We start from the raw sequence: 20,563 nt of genomic DNA on the forward strand, positions 1-20,563 counted from the left end.
TAAAATTAAGGCTGTCAGTTTATCGCGTTAATTAATTACAGAGCAAATTATCGCGTTATGAAAATTTACTCAAAATGAATAAATTTTTTTTTTTTTTATATTATAATTTTTTTTTATCTCATTCATTCCATAAGAACGTAGAATACACATTTACAGACTTTTTTTAATATGGTCTATTTGTGTTCTTGGTATCTGATTCTAGGGACATCTATGGATCTCAGGGAATGTATTCCCAGTGTCAGAAATACTGTGTCTGTTACTAGGCTTGAGTAAATTGTAATGAACCAAATGAGAATATCAAATTTTTTTTTTTATTATCTTTGACTATGAATAACACCATGCTCAAATTGACCAGACCTGAAAAATCTAAGAAAATTAATAGATGGAAGATGATTAAACAGAAGGTTTTGTAGATACAGTACTGAATTCTGCCATCCAGACACATGCAATTTGAAATATGATTATAGAATATAGAATATCCGGCATAAAATGGTTATGCGATTAAAATGCGATTAATTAGATTAATTAATTACAAATCCTTTAATTAATTAGATGAATATTTTTAATCGCCTGACAGCACTAATTAAAATGTAAAATGTATTTTTACAAATGACAAATACTATTTTCAACTAATGCATCAACATACAAATCTTTGGATTGAACTGAGGCCTGGTAATACCTTATGACTCCAGGGCATTAACAGGCAAGCTTGTGTCATAATCTGCCATTCCGTTCTCAGCTGTTTCCCTGCACTGGTCAAGATGTCGGCTTGCTGAGGCCTCATGACGCATGTTATTATATGGGTCTCATGGGCTTATTATAACACTTCTGAGAAGCTCAGGTTGCTCAACACTGGGGATGAGGTTTTGGAAAAGGGTATTTCTGATATTTGTGGGTATTTCAGTATTTTCCAAAATTATTATAAAAGGCACAAATTGCATAATTTTTTTGCTATTCAGTGCTTTGCTCAAGAGCACTGTTTTGGAGATGGTCAACACCATAAATGTAATAGCAGCTACTGTCTAGTCACCAGCTCACAAAAGAATTACAACCTCCTTCAGTAGAACTTCACACCTCCATGCTGGCGTTTGATTTATTCCTGCAGTGTTTGACCTCATACTACCTTACACTCCTTACATTGTCTTACATACTACCTTATCCTCCTTCCTCTGTCTTACATACTACCTTACACTCCTTACATTGTCTTACATACTACCTTACACTCCTTACATTGTCTTACATACTACCTTATCCTCCTTCCTCTGTCTTACATACTACCTTACACTCCTTACATTGTCTTACATACTACCTTACACTCCTTCCTCTGTCTTACATACTACCTTATCCTCCTTCCTCTGTCTTACATACTACCTTACACTCCTTACATTGTCTTACATACTACCTTACACTCCTTACATTGTCTTACATACTACCTTACACTCCTTACATTGTCTTACATACTACCTTATACTCCTTCCTCTGTCTTACATACTACCTTACACTCCTTACATTGTCTTACATGCTACCTTACACTCCTTACATTGTCTTACATACTACCTTATCCTCCTTCCTCTGTCTTACATACTACCTTACACTCCTTACATTGTCTTACATACTACCTTATCCTCCTTCCTCTGTCTTACATACTACCTTACACTCCTTACATTGTCTTACATACTACCTTACACTCCTTACATGGTCTTACATACTACCTTGTCCTCCTTCCATTGTCTTACATACTACCACCTTATCCTCCTTCCTTTGTCTTACATACTATCTTATCCTCCTTCCATTGTCTTATGTATTTCCTTATCCTCCATCCATTGTCTTACATACTGTACTACCTTATCCTCTTTCCATTGTCTTACATACTATTCAATTTACTATACAATTCAATCAATCAATCAATCTCCGTCCATTGTCTTGCATACTACCATATCCTCCTTCCATTTTCTTACATACTACCTTATCCTCCTTCCATTGTCTTACATACTACCTTATCTTCCATTGTCTTACATACTACTTTATCCTCCTTCCTCTGTCTTACATACTACCTTATCTTCCATTGTCTTACATACTACCTTATCCTCCTTCCTCTGTCTTACATACTACCTTATCCTCCTTCCATTGTCTTACATACTACCTTATCCTCCTTCCATTGTCTTACATACTACCTTATCCTCCTTCCATTGTCTTACATACTACCATATCTTCCATTGTCTTACATACTACCTTATCCTCCTTCCATTGTCTTACATAAAAGGCAACCTTATCCTCCTTTCCATTGTCTTATGTACTGTACTACCTTATCCTCCTTCCTTTGTCTTATGTACTAGGCAACCTTATCCTCCCATCTCAGTATAGAAAACATGTGTAATGCATGTGGACCGTCCTGTCTCCTAAAATAAATACATACAATTATATGCGAGTAGGTTTATACACCAAATTACATTTTATAATGTACTTATAATGTATAATGTTTTACTTTCTTTGCATATTGATGAAATGTAAACATACAATCAAGCAAGTGCAGCATACACACACACACACACACACACACACACACACACACACACACACACACACACACACACACACACACACACACACACACACACACACACACACACACACACACACACACACACACATACACACACACACACACACACACACACACACACACACACACACACACACACACTCACACACACATACACACACATACATACACACAGACAAAACATTTAAAAACGTTCACACGTTAATAAATGATGTGGTTTTATTCCAGTCAGAAGGTGTAGGTTACTACTCTACTGCTATTGGTCAGAGGTCTATGACTGACTTATCAAGCCAGATAAGGTACTGAGAAGTGTTGGAACATTCATCTTCCCATGAGATAAAAACACTCAACAAAAACACTGATTATTATCTGCAGAAATGAACACCATAGGATGAGCTGTTTTGTGGTCAGGTGTTTACAAGGTGAGTTGTGTAATGACACGCCTTTCTATGAACATCATTTGCTGCCCCTCAATTTGGCCTATATTACCACCAATTGAACCAGTGTGCCCCTAGTGGCACGATCAGGGACAGCACAGGGTTATTTGACATTTAAAGAATGAACAGCAGATGGCGCTCATGTTGCAGTAACTGGGAGAAAATGTTCAAGGAAACAAGGGGCCTCATTTATTAATATTTTCACATGTGTAAGTTGCTAAGATAATGTGCCCCAATTGACTTAAAACTCAAAATAGGCTATATGTATGCACACATGTATACATATGCACTGTATATATTTGGTACTGTATATAACTGAAGTCCTCTCCCTACAGTCTAGACTAGATAATGAAGTCAGCTGACAAACGGACTCCTTAAGGTTTTCACAATACAATCTTAAGATTGTCTGACGTGTTGCTATGGCGCCAGGACAATAGGCGGCATGGCCCTCAACTTCCATTTGTCTTGAAAATAAATATTCATACATCCAACGACGACAATAGACGACAGAGAAGTGTTTATTTGTGGTTTTCTTTCTTAGTGTGTCGAAGGACTGTTAAAGGGATATTTAACTTTAGCAGTCTTACCTCTCATCTTAAGTCATCTAAGTAAGCTAGCGACCATTGCTGTCCCTGTCATCTCCTGGTAACACCACCTTATTCACTTCCATTCATCTTGGGGACCATAAGTTTAATAGCACGCTTCTGGCCGTGGAGATGCTTTGTTTGGAGCTGCTCTATTGGAGAGCTCTCTGCCTGCAACTAATGGCATGTGTGTGTGTGTGTGTGGGGGGGGGGATGTGGCTCTTGATGCTCAAATCTAACGCCACTGCCTCATACTCATCAAAGATTCCCACTTAACCGGCTTATGTTTACCCTTATTCTGATTTTTTTATCCACCTTTTCTCCTCTTTTTTCTATTTTTCTCCCATCCCAATTTTAGCCGTGCCAATTCTCCCCTCCCCTGTCTTGAACGTTGCTCACATGTGCCCCCCACTGGCCGGTTGTAGGGAGGATAGAAGCCCATCGCATGTCCCCTCCGATACATGTGTAGGCAGCCAGTCGCATCTTTTCACCTGTCGTGGACTCTCATTGGCGAGGAGTAACGTGTAGGATGCTCACACTGCCCCTGCCATTTTCCTGTCTCTGCTGTGCCGGCGCCCCAACCGACCTGTAGGAGTCGCTGTTTACACCGTCCAGATTACCACCCATCGACGTCCCACCCGCTAACTCTGCCAATTGAGTTAGTATGACGGCCGGGCCCAAGCCGGAGGCAATGCCGACAGCCGGATTCGATACCGGTGTCTCGTGCGTTGGTGATAAGCGCTATGTCTGCTGCGCCACCCAGCCATGGTATATTCTATGACTCCATGCACTCCACGTTTAGCCTGATTTTCAGTGTTAAGTTAGTGGCTTACGGTAGTGTCTCTCCTCTGAGAATCACGTCTCCATCCTTACCCCTTATAAGAACACGCCGACATTATTGGAAATACGCTTACCGTCTTCTCCAGGGTGAGACAAGAAGATAGATACCAATTTCCTCTCTGTGCGTTCAGTAGAAAGCTATCCGGCTGCAAGCTAGCCTAGCTTTGCACAAATGAATGGAAGCGAATATGGACCACTAAGCCTATAGCTGTTGGCCAAAATAACCTCTCCCAGAGTTTTAAGCTAGGCTAGTGGTACGCACGCTAGGCTAGCTTGCAGCCGGATAGCTCTCTATTGAACGCACAGAGAGGAAATAGGAATCTACAGTATCAACTTGACTTACTCCGGAGAAGATGGTAAGCGCATTTCCCATAATGTTGCCGTGTTCCTTTAAATTCAAAGCGTTGGCTTCTACTGTTAACAGCCCAGCAAACATTTTGATGTAATTTAGCTGTGTATTGGCTGTCGGGCCAGGGGATCTCAACAGCGACCAAACAGGGGTCAAAATGAAAGTTAATAGACCAATATGTTGTTTCAATGGCTGCAGTATTGATTAGGACAGATTAAAAGTCAAAGCATAGGCTACCACTGCTTAAGAAAAAAAAATCTGTAAACACACTCCTAACAGTAACTGTATGTGAAAGTCTTCCTATGTCAGAAATTACATTTGGGATGAATGAAGGGCTAAATCATGTCAGGTTGTAACACAATGAGTGAAGGGCTAAATCATGTCAGGTTGTAACACAATGAGTGAAGGGCTAAATCATGTCAGGTTGTAACACAATGAGTGAAGGGCTAAATCATGTCAGGTTGTAACACAATGAGTGAAGGGCTAAATCATGTCAGGTTGTAACACAATGAATGAAGGGCTAAATCATGTCAGGTAGTAACACAATGAGTGAAGGGCTAAATCATGTCAACTTGTAACTACAACGTCAAGGTCCTGACTGGACCTGCTATGGACCATTTCAACTTGACAACATATACAGACACTCTAAATGACCCCAAATGTATTTCCTGTTGCAGCAGGAAATATATATAGCTATAGCTGACATAAGCTGTTCCCCCAGCAAGGCAATTCCAATGACAGGTTTAGCTGGAGACTGTGGGAGGTGTAGAGTGCCGTTGAAGAAAAGTGCAGGTTTAGAATATAGTACATGTCCTCTTTTCCCCTCCAAGCTACTCAACATGCAATTGCCCTCTTAGTAAAGAAGCAGGTAAATTGTTTCCTAGTTCACCTATTATTATCATGCTTTTAAAGGCTAATTGTTCGTAGTAGATTATATGTGGCAGTTTATTGGACACTTTTGAATCATGAAACAAGCAAAATGCTAATGGCTACAGCCTATCCAATAATTGCAGGCAATTATTTCCAAAGTTCCCTTGTCACATAATTGCAGCTCCTATAATGAAATCATAGTCAGACAAAGAGGATAATTTGAGTGAATATACATATCAAATACACGACTGTGCCGGTGGTCAGAGCGGGAACATTCGACCATGGTAAGAACGGGAACATTTGACCGGGAACATTCGACCATGGTAAGAACAGGAACATTTGACCGTGGTCAGAGCGTGAACATTCGACCATGGTAAGAACGGGAACATTTGACCGTGGTCAGAGCGGGAACATTCAACCGTGGTCAGAGCGGGAACATTCAACCGCGGTCAGAGCGGGAACATTCAACCATAGTCAGAGCAGGAGCAAGGCGTTCAGTATAAAAAATCTGAAGCATCTGCAATAAGAAATCTGAAAACATCACATACATACATATATATTATTTGTTTCAGTTAGAATATAGCAGCAGTTTTTAGAAATCACACAATAGGCCTTCCACAGGCTGCTGCCTTTAGTATAGGACCCAATCCCTTTTCTTTTTTTCGACAGGTACTCATTTACATTTTCTACAGGAGAGGGAAAGAGATTATGCATATCAAGAGCGTCAGAGTCCTCTTTATGTTTAATTTGATAGGGCAGTGGTTCAACCAAAGCATGTCTGATATTGTGAACGGGGCTGTTACATCAAGGGGCTGAGTGCTTATGTGTTGAGCTGAAGAGAAGCTCTTTGGAACTGTTGGAGCCACAATTGACTTACATTTATTTTGTTAATTTGACCTGTGAAAAAAGAATCATGTGAAAAATGAAATTAAGAACATAAAAATATGAATGCAAACATGTATAAAAAATATGAAAATATGTTTTATATTAATCACTTACCTTAGTTATGGTTTGATGCATTCTATAGGATATGGAATTATGTGTATATTACTTACCCTAGTTATCTTATGCCTTGTATGCTTACCTCTGGATGGCTCCCTCTTCAGGTAACTCTGCATATGGAAATTTGTGTGATCAGTGAAATGCTACTTACCTGTAGAGGGCCTATAATAAGAAATGCCACGCACCTGGAGAGAGTCCTAGTTAGATGGGAAGTGAAACAGTTTTTGACCACACTCACAAAATATATTGTTTTATTGGATTTATCGTGTTGGATTTATGTTGAAACGGCAGAGAATATTTTTGTTAACCCTAAAGCAAATACATGCGATAATGCTGGATCTCTGCTTGTTATTATCTGGATTGTGGAGGATTTGTGCGTCAGGAAACCCTGCTCTAACTTGGACGGTGGCTATTATTCGGGTGAAGAGAAGCCACTATTTGGGTGAAGAGAAGCCACTATAGGAACAGCAAACTTACACACATCAATAACTTAGTCAAGAAGGCAAATCAGAAACTATTTGTTTACCGCAAGATCAGACCATTTCTCACCCTCACTGTTTCAAATACATATCTACATGCAATTTTTCCTTCAACAATATCTTACTGTCTCCCAATCTGGTCCCTCACAACAAAGGAAATGACAGAACCCATAGCAAGACTTTACAATAGTGTGACGAACCTGATAGGGTACAGGCTCGCCACGGTTCAAATACAAACAAATGCGAATGTCCACACAAGAGCAATATCAATAAATACAAGTATTTATTGAATTTAGGGCAGAATCCAGAGGGGAAAAAGCAATAGAATGGTCGTGATCCGGTCCGGGGGTCAAAAACACAAAACAGGCTCGCAGACAGAAAAAGGGATTGTTCACAATTCAGGGTAGTTGTCCAGTCCAGGGTCAGTACACAAGGGGAAATCTCAGCCAGTCCAGGGTCCAGTACACAAAGAACACCTATCTCGCTTTCTCCTCACCTTTCACTACCTCTCACCGTCGCAACTCCTTACTCCGCTCAACTCAACCCTCTCTAACCTAGTGTTAATGTAGTGTGTGGGACTGGGTGTGTGTACGTGAGATGTGGCTGGACTAATGATGTGCAGGTGTGTTCTATCAGTACTAATCAGCTACCTAATTGACTCTACTCCTTCCGTGACGGACATATCTCGCATCCTTCACATATCCAAAGGAGGGGGGAGGAGATCTGTCACATATCCCCCCCCCCCCCCCCCCCCCCCCCCCCCCCCTTAGCTCAGAGCCTCTCGGGGCGGACCGCGTTCCCAGCGCTTCTCTCCTGGACATGGCATCGGCGTTCCCGCGTGCTGCTCCCAACCTGTGGATGACGGAGAAAACGAAAGGCTGTAAGGATAGGAACCAGCGGGTGACCCTAGCATTGGTGTCCTTGTTACGTGAAAGCCACACTAGGGGTGCATGGTCCGTGACTAGGGTGAAGCGCCGTCCCAACAGATCATATTTAAGTTCCTCTAGGGCCCATTTTATGGCCAAACACTCCTTTTCTATCGTGGAGTAATTCTTCTCCCGGGGTAGTAACTTGCGACTGATGAAAATCACCGGGTGTTCCTCACCTTCTTTTAGTTGTGATAGGACGGCACCCACCCCAGTCTCCGACGCATCTGTCTGCACCAACAGAGGTTGGCTGAAGCCGGGGGTCACCAGCACTGGTTCCGAACACAGCTTGTCCTTCAGCTGTTGAAAGGCCTTCTCCGTCTCCTCGTGACTCTTCTGCACCAATCGCTGTTGTGACTCGGAGTATTTCGCCCACTCCAAAAACAGCCCTTTTACATCGACTGGATCCGCCATTGCACTTGTGTTTTTGTTCGAAATTTGTTTTGAACCAACGGTTCAGCTACCTAATTGACTCTACTCCTTCCGTGACAGACATATCTCCCATCCTTCACATATCCAAAGGAGGGGGGAGGAGCTCTGTCACAATAGGTTAATTCATGGTCATTTTCCACCCTGGACTCACCACTGTACTGCACTCTCACACTCCTCTGCTACAACCTTTCAGAACTACACATAAAGTCTAGCCACTAAGTTTTATGTTATGCTCAGAAATAACTCTTCTCCAACACTCACAGCTTTACTCCCAAGACACAAGACAAGACAAGAATGCATCACCAGATCACTCAGTACCGGCTTACAAAAAGAATTATGAACTAAGATCATTTTTCCACACATACACCAAAATTTGGAACGAGATCCTATTCCACATCAGAGCAATAACCTCCATCTCACATTTCAAACAGGCCTACAAACAACATCTGATGCTAGAAAACACATGCAATCACTGATCCGACTCATTCCCAGGTCTTCATTTAGTTGATGCTGTCGATTGTATTGACTGTTATTATGACTGCTGATTGTCCTTGCTGTCCACAATGTATATAATGTAATGTTTTTGTCAGGATTGTATGATTGTATGTAATGCAACTGACTATTTGTTTTGTATATTAATTATTGTTTCATGCAGTGGCGGCTGGTGAAATCTTTTCTAGGTGGGGCGGAACTATGTGTTGGGGATAAGGGTTCCGCCCGGACAATATTTTTGGTTGCTTTCTTGTCTGCAAATCAGCTCCGGTTAGCTGAATGAATGAATGAATGAATGAATGAATGAATGAATGAATGAAAGAATGAATGAATGAATGAATGAATGAATGAATTAATGAAAACTTTATTTAACAGATTGCAGAATGGGTACAATACAGTACGGCTCAATACACACAATTGTTAAGGGGATGCAGACCAGAGAAAGACGTTTGTCTTGTTTACATCAGGGTCCCCCATTTTCAATTCATATCGACATTTATGACATACAGAACATACATGACATTTATGGCATAGGGACATATAGGTATTTAGTACTGATACATTTGTGACATAAACGGTATTCAAATATACAGTACTGTTACCCATAGATCCTGACAGAGTATATACATATGATGGGGAGGGGACTGTACATTAGGAGGGGGTGGGTGGGTGGGAGAGAAATATACATACGGTGGGGTGGAGACTGTACATTTGGAGGGGGTGGGTGGGTGGGAGAGAAATATACATACGGCGGGGAGAGAATATATACATGCGGTGGGGAGGAGACTGTCTATTAGGAGGTGGTGGGGGGTTTGGACATTTACGGTGCCCAGTTTCGAATTGCAGCCTCCCGTAGGTGCTCTTTAAGAGCGGTTTTGAATGTGGGTAGGGATTCACATTCCTTTACAGCTTTGGGTAGGGCGTTCCACATTGATGTGGCATAATTGCGAAACGTGCTTAGTCCCTTGTTTGAGCCGAATCTGGGTTTAACATGATTTGTTGAGCTTCCTCTGGTGTAGTGGTTGTGGTATTCACTGACCTTTGGGAAGTATTTTGACATGTACATGGGTACCTTAGTCATATAGTGCAGGGGTTCTCAACCTTTCTGCTGCCAAGGCACCCCTGTGTTCAATAAAATATTCCAGGGCACCCCTACATACGATAAAGACTTTTCCGGTCCTGTCTTTTTTGCTACAATGATGACAAAAGTGCTTGCTTTCAAAATAATGTTTATTTAAGAAACCGGGAAACACATTTGTGTGTATATGCAGGCTATATAATGCATTATTAACAGGTGTTTCAGGTCTACTGTTGACATTACACTGCTTGTAGTAGTAAATCAAAGAGCATATTTCTTTAAATAAAATTACAGAAAATTATCACTAAAGTGCTATCTGTTGCAGCTGCACACTTTTCCATAAAAATAGCATATTTGGATAAGTGTGACCATTTCTCAAACTGAAAATCATGTACTTTTTTTTAAATACAGAAAAGGATAACTAAAGTGCTATCTGTTGCAGCTGCACTGTTCTCCATAAAAATTGCATATTTGGATAAGTTTGACCATTTCTCAAAAACAGAAAATCATGTATATTTTTTTTTAAATACAGAAAAGGATCACCAAGTTACCATTTCTCAAAAAATTAAATAAAATAAATACAGGAAATAAGCACTCGTTCACTCAGTGGACATTTCTAGCTCAATGCGAGGTCTGCTGCTGCTGGCTAATAATACGGTCAATACATGGGGAGATCTTTGACAAGGCAACACGCATGTCATCCTCAAGGATCAACTTTTCTTTTGTTTTCAGAGCTGTCATGGATGAAAAGCCAGCTTCACACAGATATGTGGTGCTGAATGGTAACACCTTAACTGCTGCATCATGAGATACTTGGTACTCAGCACCACACTCTGAAACTAGCTCTCCAGGTGGTATCAGATGAGATTTCAATGAGTTCTTCCAAGAGTTTGGATGGAGATGTGTCAGGAAGCTTTGTCTCAATGTTGTCTGTAAAGGTTTTTTCTATCCAGAGTAACTTGGTGATCCTTTTCTGTGTTTTATTAAATAATGATTTTCAGATTTTGAGAAATGGTCAAACTTATCCAAATATGGTATTTTCATGGAAAACAGTGCAGCTGCAACAGATAGCACTTTAGTGATAATTTTCTGTAATCCAAAAATAATTGAACTCGGACGTGTCCCTGTTTTATGGAGAGGTTTATTATGTGTGTGATGACTGGGGTGATGGCGGCTGCTGAGTCTCTGAGGAATTTGGAGGGGATGTTGTCATGGCCAGTGGCCTTGTTAGGTTGGAGGGCGCTCAGTTTTTTGAGTACCTCATCGGTTGTTACCATTTCTAGTTTGAAATCGTCTTTGCAGACCCCTAGGTTTTTGTAGAATGCTACTATGTGTTCTACCCCATAATGCCCTGAGTGGGAGGGTAGTTTGTTTACCAGTGTTGTGGCTATGTTTGTGAAGAAGATGTTTAAGTAATTGGCTACATCCAGCTTGTCTGTGATGAGCGTGTTGTCCGTCTTTATGTTTATGTTTGAGAATCTGGTTTTAAGTTTTTTACTGCAGCCTAGTTGATTATTGAGTAATTTCCAAAGTTCACGTGGTTTGTTTTGATTTGGTTTTGTGTTTACGTCATTTCTTAGTCTGTTTCTTTGAATTTTTTGTTCAACCACGTGGGCTTGGAGTTCACTGTTTGTCTGACTTTTATGAAGTTCAGAGCATTTTTTGTCTCTGGTTTTCATAGCGGCCAGTATTTCAGTGTGCATCCATGGCTGAGCGCGATTTTTAACCCTGGTGGTTCTTAGGGGTGCCATGTTGTTGAGTATTGTTGTGAATTTGGTTTTGAATCCAAGCCATGTTTCTTCAACCTGTGTACCACTGAGTTCATCTGACCAGGGGTACTTAAAAAAAAATATTGGCAGGTGATTGGATGAACCATCTGTCTATCACCCTCTATCATTGTGCTAACTTCTATCAATCAGATCAACGAACCGTATGACAGAGTAGGAGAGCACTGAAGAGGAAGCTAGCTATGTAGCTAGCTATGACATAGATAGAGGAAGCTAGCTATGTAGCTATAGGAAGCTAGCTATGACAGAGGAAGCTAGCTATGTAGCTAGCTATGACATAGAGGAAGCTAGCTATGTAACTAGCTATGTCATTAGCATGTCAGTAGATGATTCTTATAAGGAATACAAGAGAAGAACGTCACACCTAAACCACGCAGAGGAGGCTTCTATAAGACAACAGGTGAAGCAATGCTTCACCAAAAACAGACGAACAAAAAACATAACACACATATTACATAAAACATATTTTATCATTAATTAACACCAGTATGTACCAATATATTTAAATAACAAAACAATGCACCCCCACCCCTCCCAATGTACTTTTAATTTACAAATATTAATTTGAATGCAATTCACTCATGATTATCTGATTATATAAGTACACATATCTAATAAAAACTTGGAAGTGTAATGGAATCATGGAATTTAATTTTTTTCCATGTTAATTTTTTTTGGAACGGATCTGTAGGTGTGTTCCAGGTCAGTTTAGGTTTAGGTTTATTTTATTTGTTCAAGGGGGACAGTGTACATTAATAAAACATTTTACAGATGTAAATGCACCCAATTTTAGCCAAAAGGCTAATTTCCATTGGCAGTCCCCCTGCCAGAAGGTACAGGCTAAAATCCTGTGTAAAAAAAGGGTTAGCAATAAAAACAGAATAAAATCAAGATAAATAACATTAGAATAAAAACACAATGAATGGTATGATGTGGACACTCTAATTGTTTGAGGAATTGAGTTCCATTGGTGGGATGCTCTGTATGAGAAGACGGCCTGGCCAAATAAACTTTTATTTAAAGGGATTGTGCAGTCCCCCCTTGCCGCACCTCTAGTGTTCCTGGTTGAGGCAGATTTGAGGTTGATGAAACCGGACAAAGGAGGAGGAGCCAATCCACACTTTATTTTAAAAACTAGACAGACGTTTTGATATAGAGTCAGGTTTTCCCAACTGAGTAGATTATATTTTTTTAGAATGTGACAATGATGGTACCTGAATGGTTTCTTGTCTAGAATTTGTATTGATTGTTTGTATAGTGATTGAAGTGGTTTCAGAATGGTGGAATGTGAATTGGACCAGGTTATCAAACAGTATGTGATGTGGAAAAGAACCATTGAATGAAAATATAGCTTTGCTGCCTCGGTTGAAAGGAAGTTTCTTATGTACCTGAAGTTTGATAGGCTGAACTTTACCTTATTGCAGACTTTTTTTATGTGATTTTTTAAGCTAAGGTTTGGGTCTATGTGTAATCCTAAATACTTATATTCTGATACTACCTGTAATTTCTGACCGGAGATGAAGATATCCTGCTCTGCAACTTCTCTGTGGCCCTTGGAGAAGAACATACAGACAGTATTAGAGACATTCAATTGTAAACTGTTACGATGGGGTTGCTAAATGAAGGTTACCGGTCTCCGCGGCGAGGCGTGGTGTAGGATACAGTAGGATCCGGGATGAGGAGTCTGGACCCAGTGTAGAGGCTGGGCTGGGTGTGGAGGCCGGAAGGGGAGCGGTGGCAGCCGGCGTTGCAGCCGGACCAGGTGTAGAGACTGAGCCGAGCGTTGAAGCTGGACCAGCTGTGGAGGCCTTGTTAGCACTACTAGCCTCGGGGGCTAGGCTAACTGTGGGGCCTGGACTCACTGTGGGAACTGTGCTAGCTGGGGAGGCCTGGCTAGCTGTCGGGGAAAACCTAGCAGCTCCTGTCATGATAGCCTTCTTAGGCTTGCTAGCTGAGGAAACCTGACTAGCTGCAGGGACAATGCTAGCTAGGGACATCTGGTCCGTCTCAGGTACTAGGCTCACCGTGAACCTGGAGCCTAGGCTAGCAGTGGGGACTGTGCTAGCTGGGAGCAGGAACACCCACTTGGCAGGTGAGTAACGCTGCATGTCACCGGCCATCAGGCTCTGGATGATCGTTATGGTATCGACCAACCTTTCTGCTGCGTTCTTTAATGGTGGCGTCATTCTGTTACGATGGGGTTGCTAAATGAAGGTGAGAACACAGTTTGCAGAGAGGGAACGGAGGCAGAGACGAGGATCGATGCTTGGAGAAGGGAAGTTTACTTGAGAACCAAGTGCAATACAAATAACATACTGAATCTACTTACAAACACTTCTCAATACAAAACAACAAAGCAAGGGAGACGACAGGAGACACGACGGGCAGGGGGACACCGAGGAAATGGAGGAAGCAAGGAAGGTACATGAGACAATGACGCCACGGGGAGGTGATGACAAATCCACACTTAAATACACAGACTAATTGTGACGAGCAACACCTGGTAGCAGCCAGGCAAACCTAGAATACCAAAATAAACACACACTATGAAAACCTAACCTAAACACAGAAGACATAATCACACATAACAACCAGACAGGGAGACGACATCACACACAGACAGGGATGGCCCAAGATAACAAATAGTTAGATATTAACTCTATTACTTGGAACCAAAACAAGATGGCCACCTGTACCATCAGGCTAGTCTGGCCACTAGAGGGAGGTAGGGAACCAATGTCAGGAGGTAGGGGACCAATGTCAGCACTCCTGACCTGGGAGTGTGACAGTAAACAGCTGTTCTTAAGCCAGGATGTGACATTCACCATGACATTAGACAATTTTGTTGCAACCTCTTCTGTGGTTTTACCGTGTGTAAAGATCACTGTATCATCAGCATACATCAGTACATCACATTGGCCACACACAGAAGGCAAATCGTTAATGTACATGCTGAACAGGATTGGACCCAAGACAGAGCCCTGCGGGACATCAGTTGACAGACAGATGGCAGTAGATTTATGATTTTCAATTAGATTTTTTTCATTTTACAAAATGATTTCAGTTGAGACTAGCTTTCCTTTATTACTGTGTTAATGATATTTTTCTGTATTTTGCATTTTGTAGTAAATAAGACTGATCATCAGGATGATGAGGAAAAACATCAGTGAGAAAGAATGACCTGTGTCCAACACCAGTCTTGATCTCAGAGTCCTTCCCCTGGAGAAGAAACCCCTGTGTCCCTCACTCAACTGTCCAGCTGAAACAGAGGTCACCCAAATCCTCAGTCCCTCCCTCAATTCAGAGCACTGTGAGTATTTACTGATAACTGTTTAGAGAGGAATAGTTTGCTCTGAAGAAACTATTTAATCTTTGAATGACTTTCTAATTATGTGCATTAATTTATGTTTTCCCAGATGAAATGACCTGTGTCCAACACCAGTCTTGATCTCAGAGGCCTTCCCCTGGAGAAGAAACAGCCCCATGTGTCCCTCCCTCAACTGCCCAGCTGAAACAGAGGTCACCTAAAGTCTCCAGTCCATCACCAATATCCTTTATTTTACTCTTTAGAGAAGAGTACAATCCACTCCAACAATTATTGCTTTCAGTGTTTTTTTTTTGTGTTTGTCAGGTTACAGGTGACAATGATTTTTACCATTTATTGTAAAAACATGTATTTTATCATGAATATGATTAATAAATGCCTCGTAGTTCTTGAATTTCGGACTTCGTTATTTATTTTTTTATCTCTCCCGTCCTCTCACCAGCCACCACTGACACACACTGTGGGCGATGTTTTAAAAATAAAACCAGCCGCCACTGAAAACACGCCAGTAGCTGCCAGTGGTTCCTCAAAGGATGCTGATTGGTCTGAACCACTGTGATTCAGCCACAAGCGCATAACTTGAAGACCGACAAGATGGATTCTCGCGTGAATCAAGCGTGTCTCGCCGGGTAATCCGCTCATGGCACCGTGAGACACTTTGGATCGAGGGCGTCCACTAAATGGCATATATGTTCTGTGTGCAGTCTACTAGTCTAGACATGGAAATGTACTGTATGTAAGAGTAGGTAATCCAAATATTGCTCATTCCTGAGCAATCTACTTTTAATCACCTGTAGGAAACAGACAGAAAATGTCTTCCTCCATGAGCGAGAAAGAGAAAAGCATGATGAACCCATTACTGAGCTCCTTGGGATGGAGGACAGTTTGATGAAATCAATTGCATCACAGGAGACTAGGCTGGAGTGGTGGCGGCGAAGTGAAGATGATTGTTTTCCCTTTAATAATCTTAGAGATTGTTAAAGATTGGGACATATTAAATCAAATCTAGAGGGGCATCTTTTGCCAATTTGGAATTTGTATTAGAATTTTCTTTTATAAAGAGCTGTTCAATACGAGTTTTTGAGAAACGATTAACTGTAATTCACTGCAAGGTTTGTTTTCACATTTTACTATGGGTTGTCAGGTGCAATTGTTTCACTCTAATTGCTTCTCGCATTGAAGCAACATGAAGAGACAGATGGAGGAGATGAATTTGCTCTGTGACGTTCAATCGATACAGACGTTTGCCGGCAAGGTCAGGGGTTTCACTCCATGACACACATATATGCGCACACACACAGTCACACAATCACACACACACACACACACACACACACACACACACACACACACACACACACACACACACACACACACACACACACACACACACACACACACACACACACACACACACACACACACACACACAGTGCTGAAAAGTCTGCATGCACACTCTCTCGCTGAAATAGGTCTGTTGCATTAATTTAATATGCCTTCTGAAGTACATGTGAAACATGTTCAGGAATAGATTAGCTCTTTATGCAGTTCAAATGTCAGAGTTTATTAATATCAGGGTATGTGAACTGCTTTGTAATCTACTGTTGGTCTGTACATGAAATATGTTGAAGGTGTTTCCCAACACATTGCTTCTGGATACACGGTTCTAACGTGACGCTTTTGATTATTCTTGTGATCATTTCTAGGAAATATAACCGACTGAACTGTGTATTGCAGGGCTATTCAACTAAATTGTTCAGGGGGCCACATTGTCAGAAACCCAAGGGGCCAGGGGCCGGACTGCCACGGCGCCTCCCCGTGCTATGAATATATGTACACTTGACACAACACGCAACCACATTTTCACAACTTTTATTTAACTACATTGCAAAAGTAGTATACTTTTCAATAAAAGTGCTTCATTTATGTGCAACAACTGCAACATCTCCTCTTCAACATTTCAATATAAAAATAAAATAAAAAACAAACAAGTGCATGATGTGCATCTGAACATTCTAACATCAACACTTGAACAAAAAAACACATTTATAGTGCAGCTGAGCTTATGAAAAAGTGCTTCATGTCTGTGCAACAACAGCAAATCACAGCATCTTATTAGCACTTATTGTCCACTCTTAACTCTCAAACATCAGGGGGGTGGGGGGCAGACAGGCCTAGCCTACATACACACATCTAATGCGAGCGATTGCACTTCTTTGACTGGGCAATGGCAGAGAAAGAGGGTTCATAGGAAGTGAGGGCTACCCGCAAACAGTGATGCAAATGCTCATTTGTCAAGGAGGCACGGTTGCTTGTTTTAATGGCATTCATGTGAGAGAAACTGGATTCACAGGTGTATGTTGAGCCAAACATTGTTAGCACAGATATTGCCAGCGTTTTTATTTTGGGGAATGTCTTGACATGAATACACTTTATCCAAAATGTTGTGGTGGATTCATTCTCAAGTGCCTGCTTCAGAGCAGATGATGCTTGCATGTCAATTATTTCAAGTTGCAGGAGACCTTCATCAATGTGAAGTGATGCAAGGAACTCTTGTCCTTTTGTGGAAATAGCAGCTACATTGGCAAATGGGTTGCTCACAAAATGCATCAATTCTCTGGACATGTCAAATTCATCAAATCGACTTGCAAAGTTTTCCCTCAATTTATCAATGAAATCTGTCATTAATTGAGTGACTTTTGGCTCAATTGTGCGTGTTAACGTTGACACGAAAAAAAAAAAGTAAAAAAAAAAAAATATATACATATATAAATTTTTTTTATTATCATGTAATCTTTGGCGGGCCGGTCAGAATCATCCCGCGGGCCGGATCTGGCCCACGGGCCGCCAGTTGAATAGCCCTGGTGTATTGCCAGAGGGCGTCTTTTCCTGAAAGACCATAGGATCTGATTAATTTCCTTTCATTTCCAACCTTTATTTCAACTCGTAAAACACTGAGGTTACCCTCATTTACAGCGATGACGAGTTTACAAAACAAGTTTTATGAGAATAAACAATAAAAAAGTTGACACACAGTGGTCGGAGAATAATAATAATAATAATGCATTTATGTTTGAAAACACAAGAAATATTGGTTGGAAGAGACAATCTGCTCTACTTCAGTCTTATACTGCCACCTATTGACCAAAGTTATATTGTTGTTTTTATTTTTTGATCCACTTTTTCTCCTCCATTTTTCTATTTTTCTCCCATCCCAATTTAGCCGTGCCAATTCTCCCTCCCCTGTCCTGATCGTTGCTTGCATGTTTGATAACTTGCCTGAAATTGGAGCTTGCTGTGAATGTTTTATCTGTATTTTATTGTGATGGTCTTTTTTAGGTTGAAACTTTCTGCTGCCTTGCTTGGCCAGATCGCTCTTGAAAAAGAGATTTTAATCTCGATGATGCTTATCTGGTTAAATAAAGGATTTGATTGATTGATTGATTGATTGATGTTCCCCCCACTGGCCAGTCGTAGGGAGGATAGAAGCCCATCACACGATACACGTGGAGGCAGCCAGTCACATCTTTTCACCTGCCAGCGTGGACTCTCATTGGCGAGGAGTAACGTGTAGGAGGCTCACACTGCCCCCGCCATTTTCATGCCTTTGCTGTGCAGGCGGCCTGACGGACCTGTAGGAGTCGCTGTTTACAACGATCAGACTACCACCCATCGACTCCCCTCCCGCTAACTCTGCCAATTGAGTCAGTATGACGGCCGGCCCAAGCCGGAGGCAGCGCTGACAGCCGGATTCGAGACCGGTGTCTCTTGCGTTGGTGATGAGCGCAATGTCCGCTGCGCCACCCAGCCGCCGTTAACACTTTGAGTGCCAGCGACGAGATTTCTCGTTAGTTCATGCCAACCGTTGAGTGCTAGCCGACGAGAAATCTCGTTTTTAATCGTTATTTTTTTATTATCGATTTCCATACATTTTTCATCAATATAGCCTCACGTTACCAGTGGGGATCTGTCTGAGCTCGAACAGGGAAAATACCGCCCCCTATCGTCTCTCCGGATGGTACTGCACCCCATTGGATTGGATTGAATGAAACGCATGGGGAAAAAAGAGTCCGGATTCCACATTTTACTTGTCAGGCAAGTAACCAGAGACGATCCCAGTCATTGCCCACCATCAGAACAGCGTGGAATATCTTTCGACCACCCAGCGTTGGATCAATAAACGCGATCGATATTTGGAATGACGATCAGGAATTGGAATAATCTTTTTGGAGAACATCTGATCTGAGTTAAGGAATCTATTTTACCAGTATTGGGATAATCAGAGCTGTTTTCACCTATATATTAATGTGTCCCATATGTGTGTGTGGCTGTGAGTGTGTGTAGCTGATCAGGAAATAAGATAATGGATTTTTCAGCCCGCTTCTATAGCGTGCATAAGTACACATATACTATCGATAATCTAGCGTTTATTTGAAAACGATTCATAAATAGGCAGAAAAATTACAACGTGTTTTGTGTATTACAGTAAAGCGCGATTCCTGCAGAATCTTAATTTTTTTCTGAAAGTTAAAAAAAACTAGCGTTTTTCAAAATGGTATAAAACGGAAATGAACCGATTAAAAAACAATCCGTTTCGACAAAGTTGACTGCAAACAAGTCATTGATAAGCGACGGTCGTATTAAACACATAGCCATAATTTAAGATATAGTTTATGCGTTCACAAATGTGAGTGCTCTGTCATTGAATAGAGCGGTGGCACGCAACGAGGTATAGGACTGGCACGGCAAGTGTTAATGTTTGATTCTTGACATTTATCTTTTATTATCATGTATTTGTGTGTGTATGCGAGTGAGCACGCACATGTGTGTGTATTTCTTAATGTCACTTTTCATTTCAAAGTGTCCATTATTCTCTCTTTCTTTCACAATCTTGTGGCGGCTGGGTGGCGCAGCGGACTAAGCGCTCGTCACCAACGCGAGAGACACTGGTATCGAATCCGGCTGTCAGCGTTGCCTCCGGCTTGGCCGGCCGTCATACTGGCTCAATTAGCAGAGTCAGCGGGAGGGAAGCCGGTGGGGTGGTATTCTGGTCGTTGTAAACAGCGACTCCTACAGGTCGGTCAGGGCGCCTGCACAGCGAGGGAGGGAGATGGTGAGGGTAGTGTGACCTCCCTCACGTTACACCTCACCAAAGAGAGTCCGCGCTGGCAGGTGAAAAGATGCTGCTGGCTGTCTCCTATGTCTCGGAGGAAGCATCTGATAGATTTCAGGGCTCCCTAGACCGACCAGTGGAGGGCACATGCAAGCAACAACCAGGAAGGGGAGGGGGGAATTGGCATAACGACAATAAAATTGGGATGGGAGAAACACACAGAAAAACAGGAGGAGAAAAAGTGGATACATTTTTTTTTTAAGTTTAATCTTTGGAAATAATAGGT

Source organism: Notolepis coatsorum (genome assembly GCF_963971535.1).
Source record: "Notolepis coatsorum genome assembly, chromosome: 12".
Taxonomy (NCBI): Eukaryota; Metazoa; Chordata; class Actinopteri; order Aulopiformes; family Paralepididae; genus Notolepis; species Notolepis coatsorum.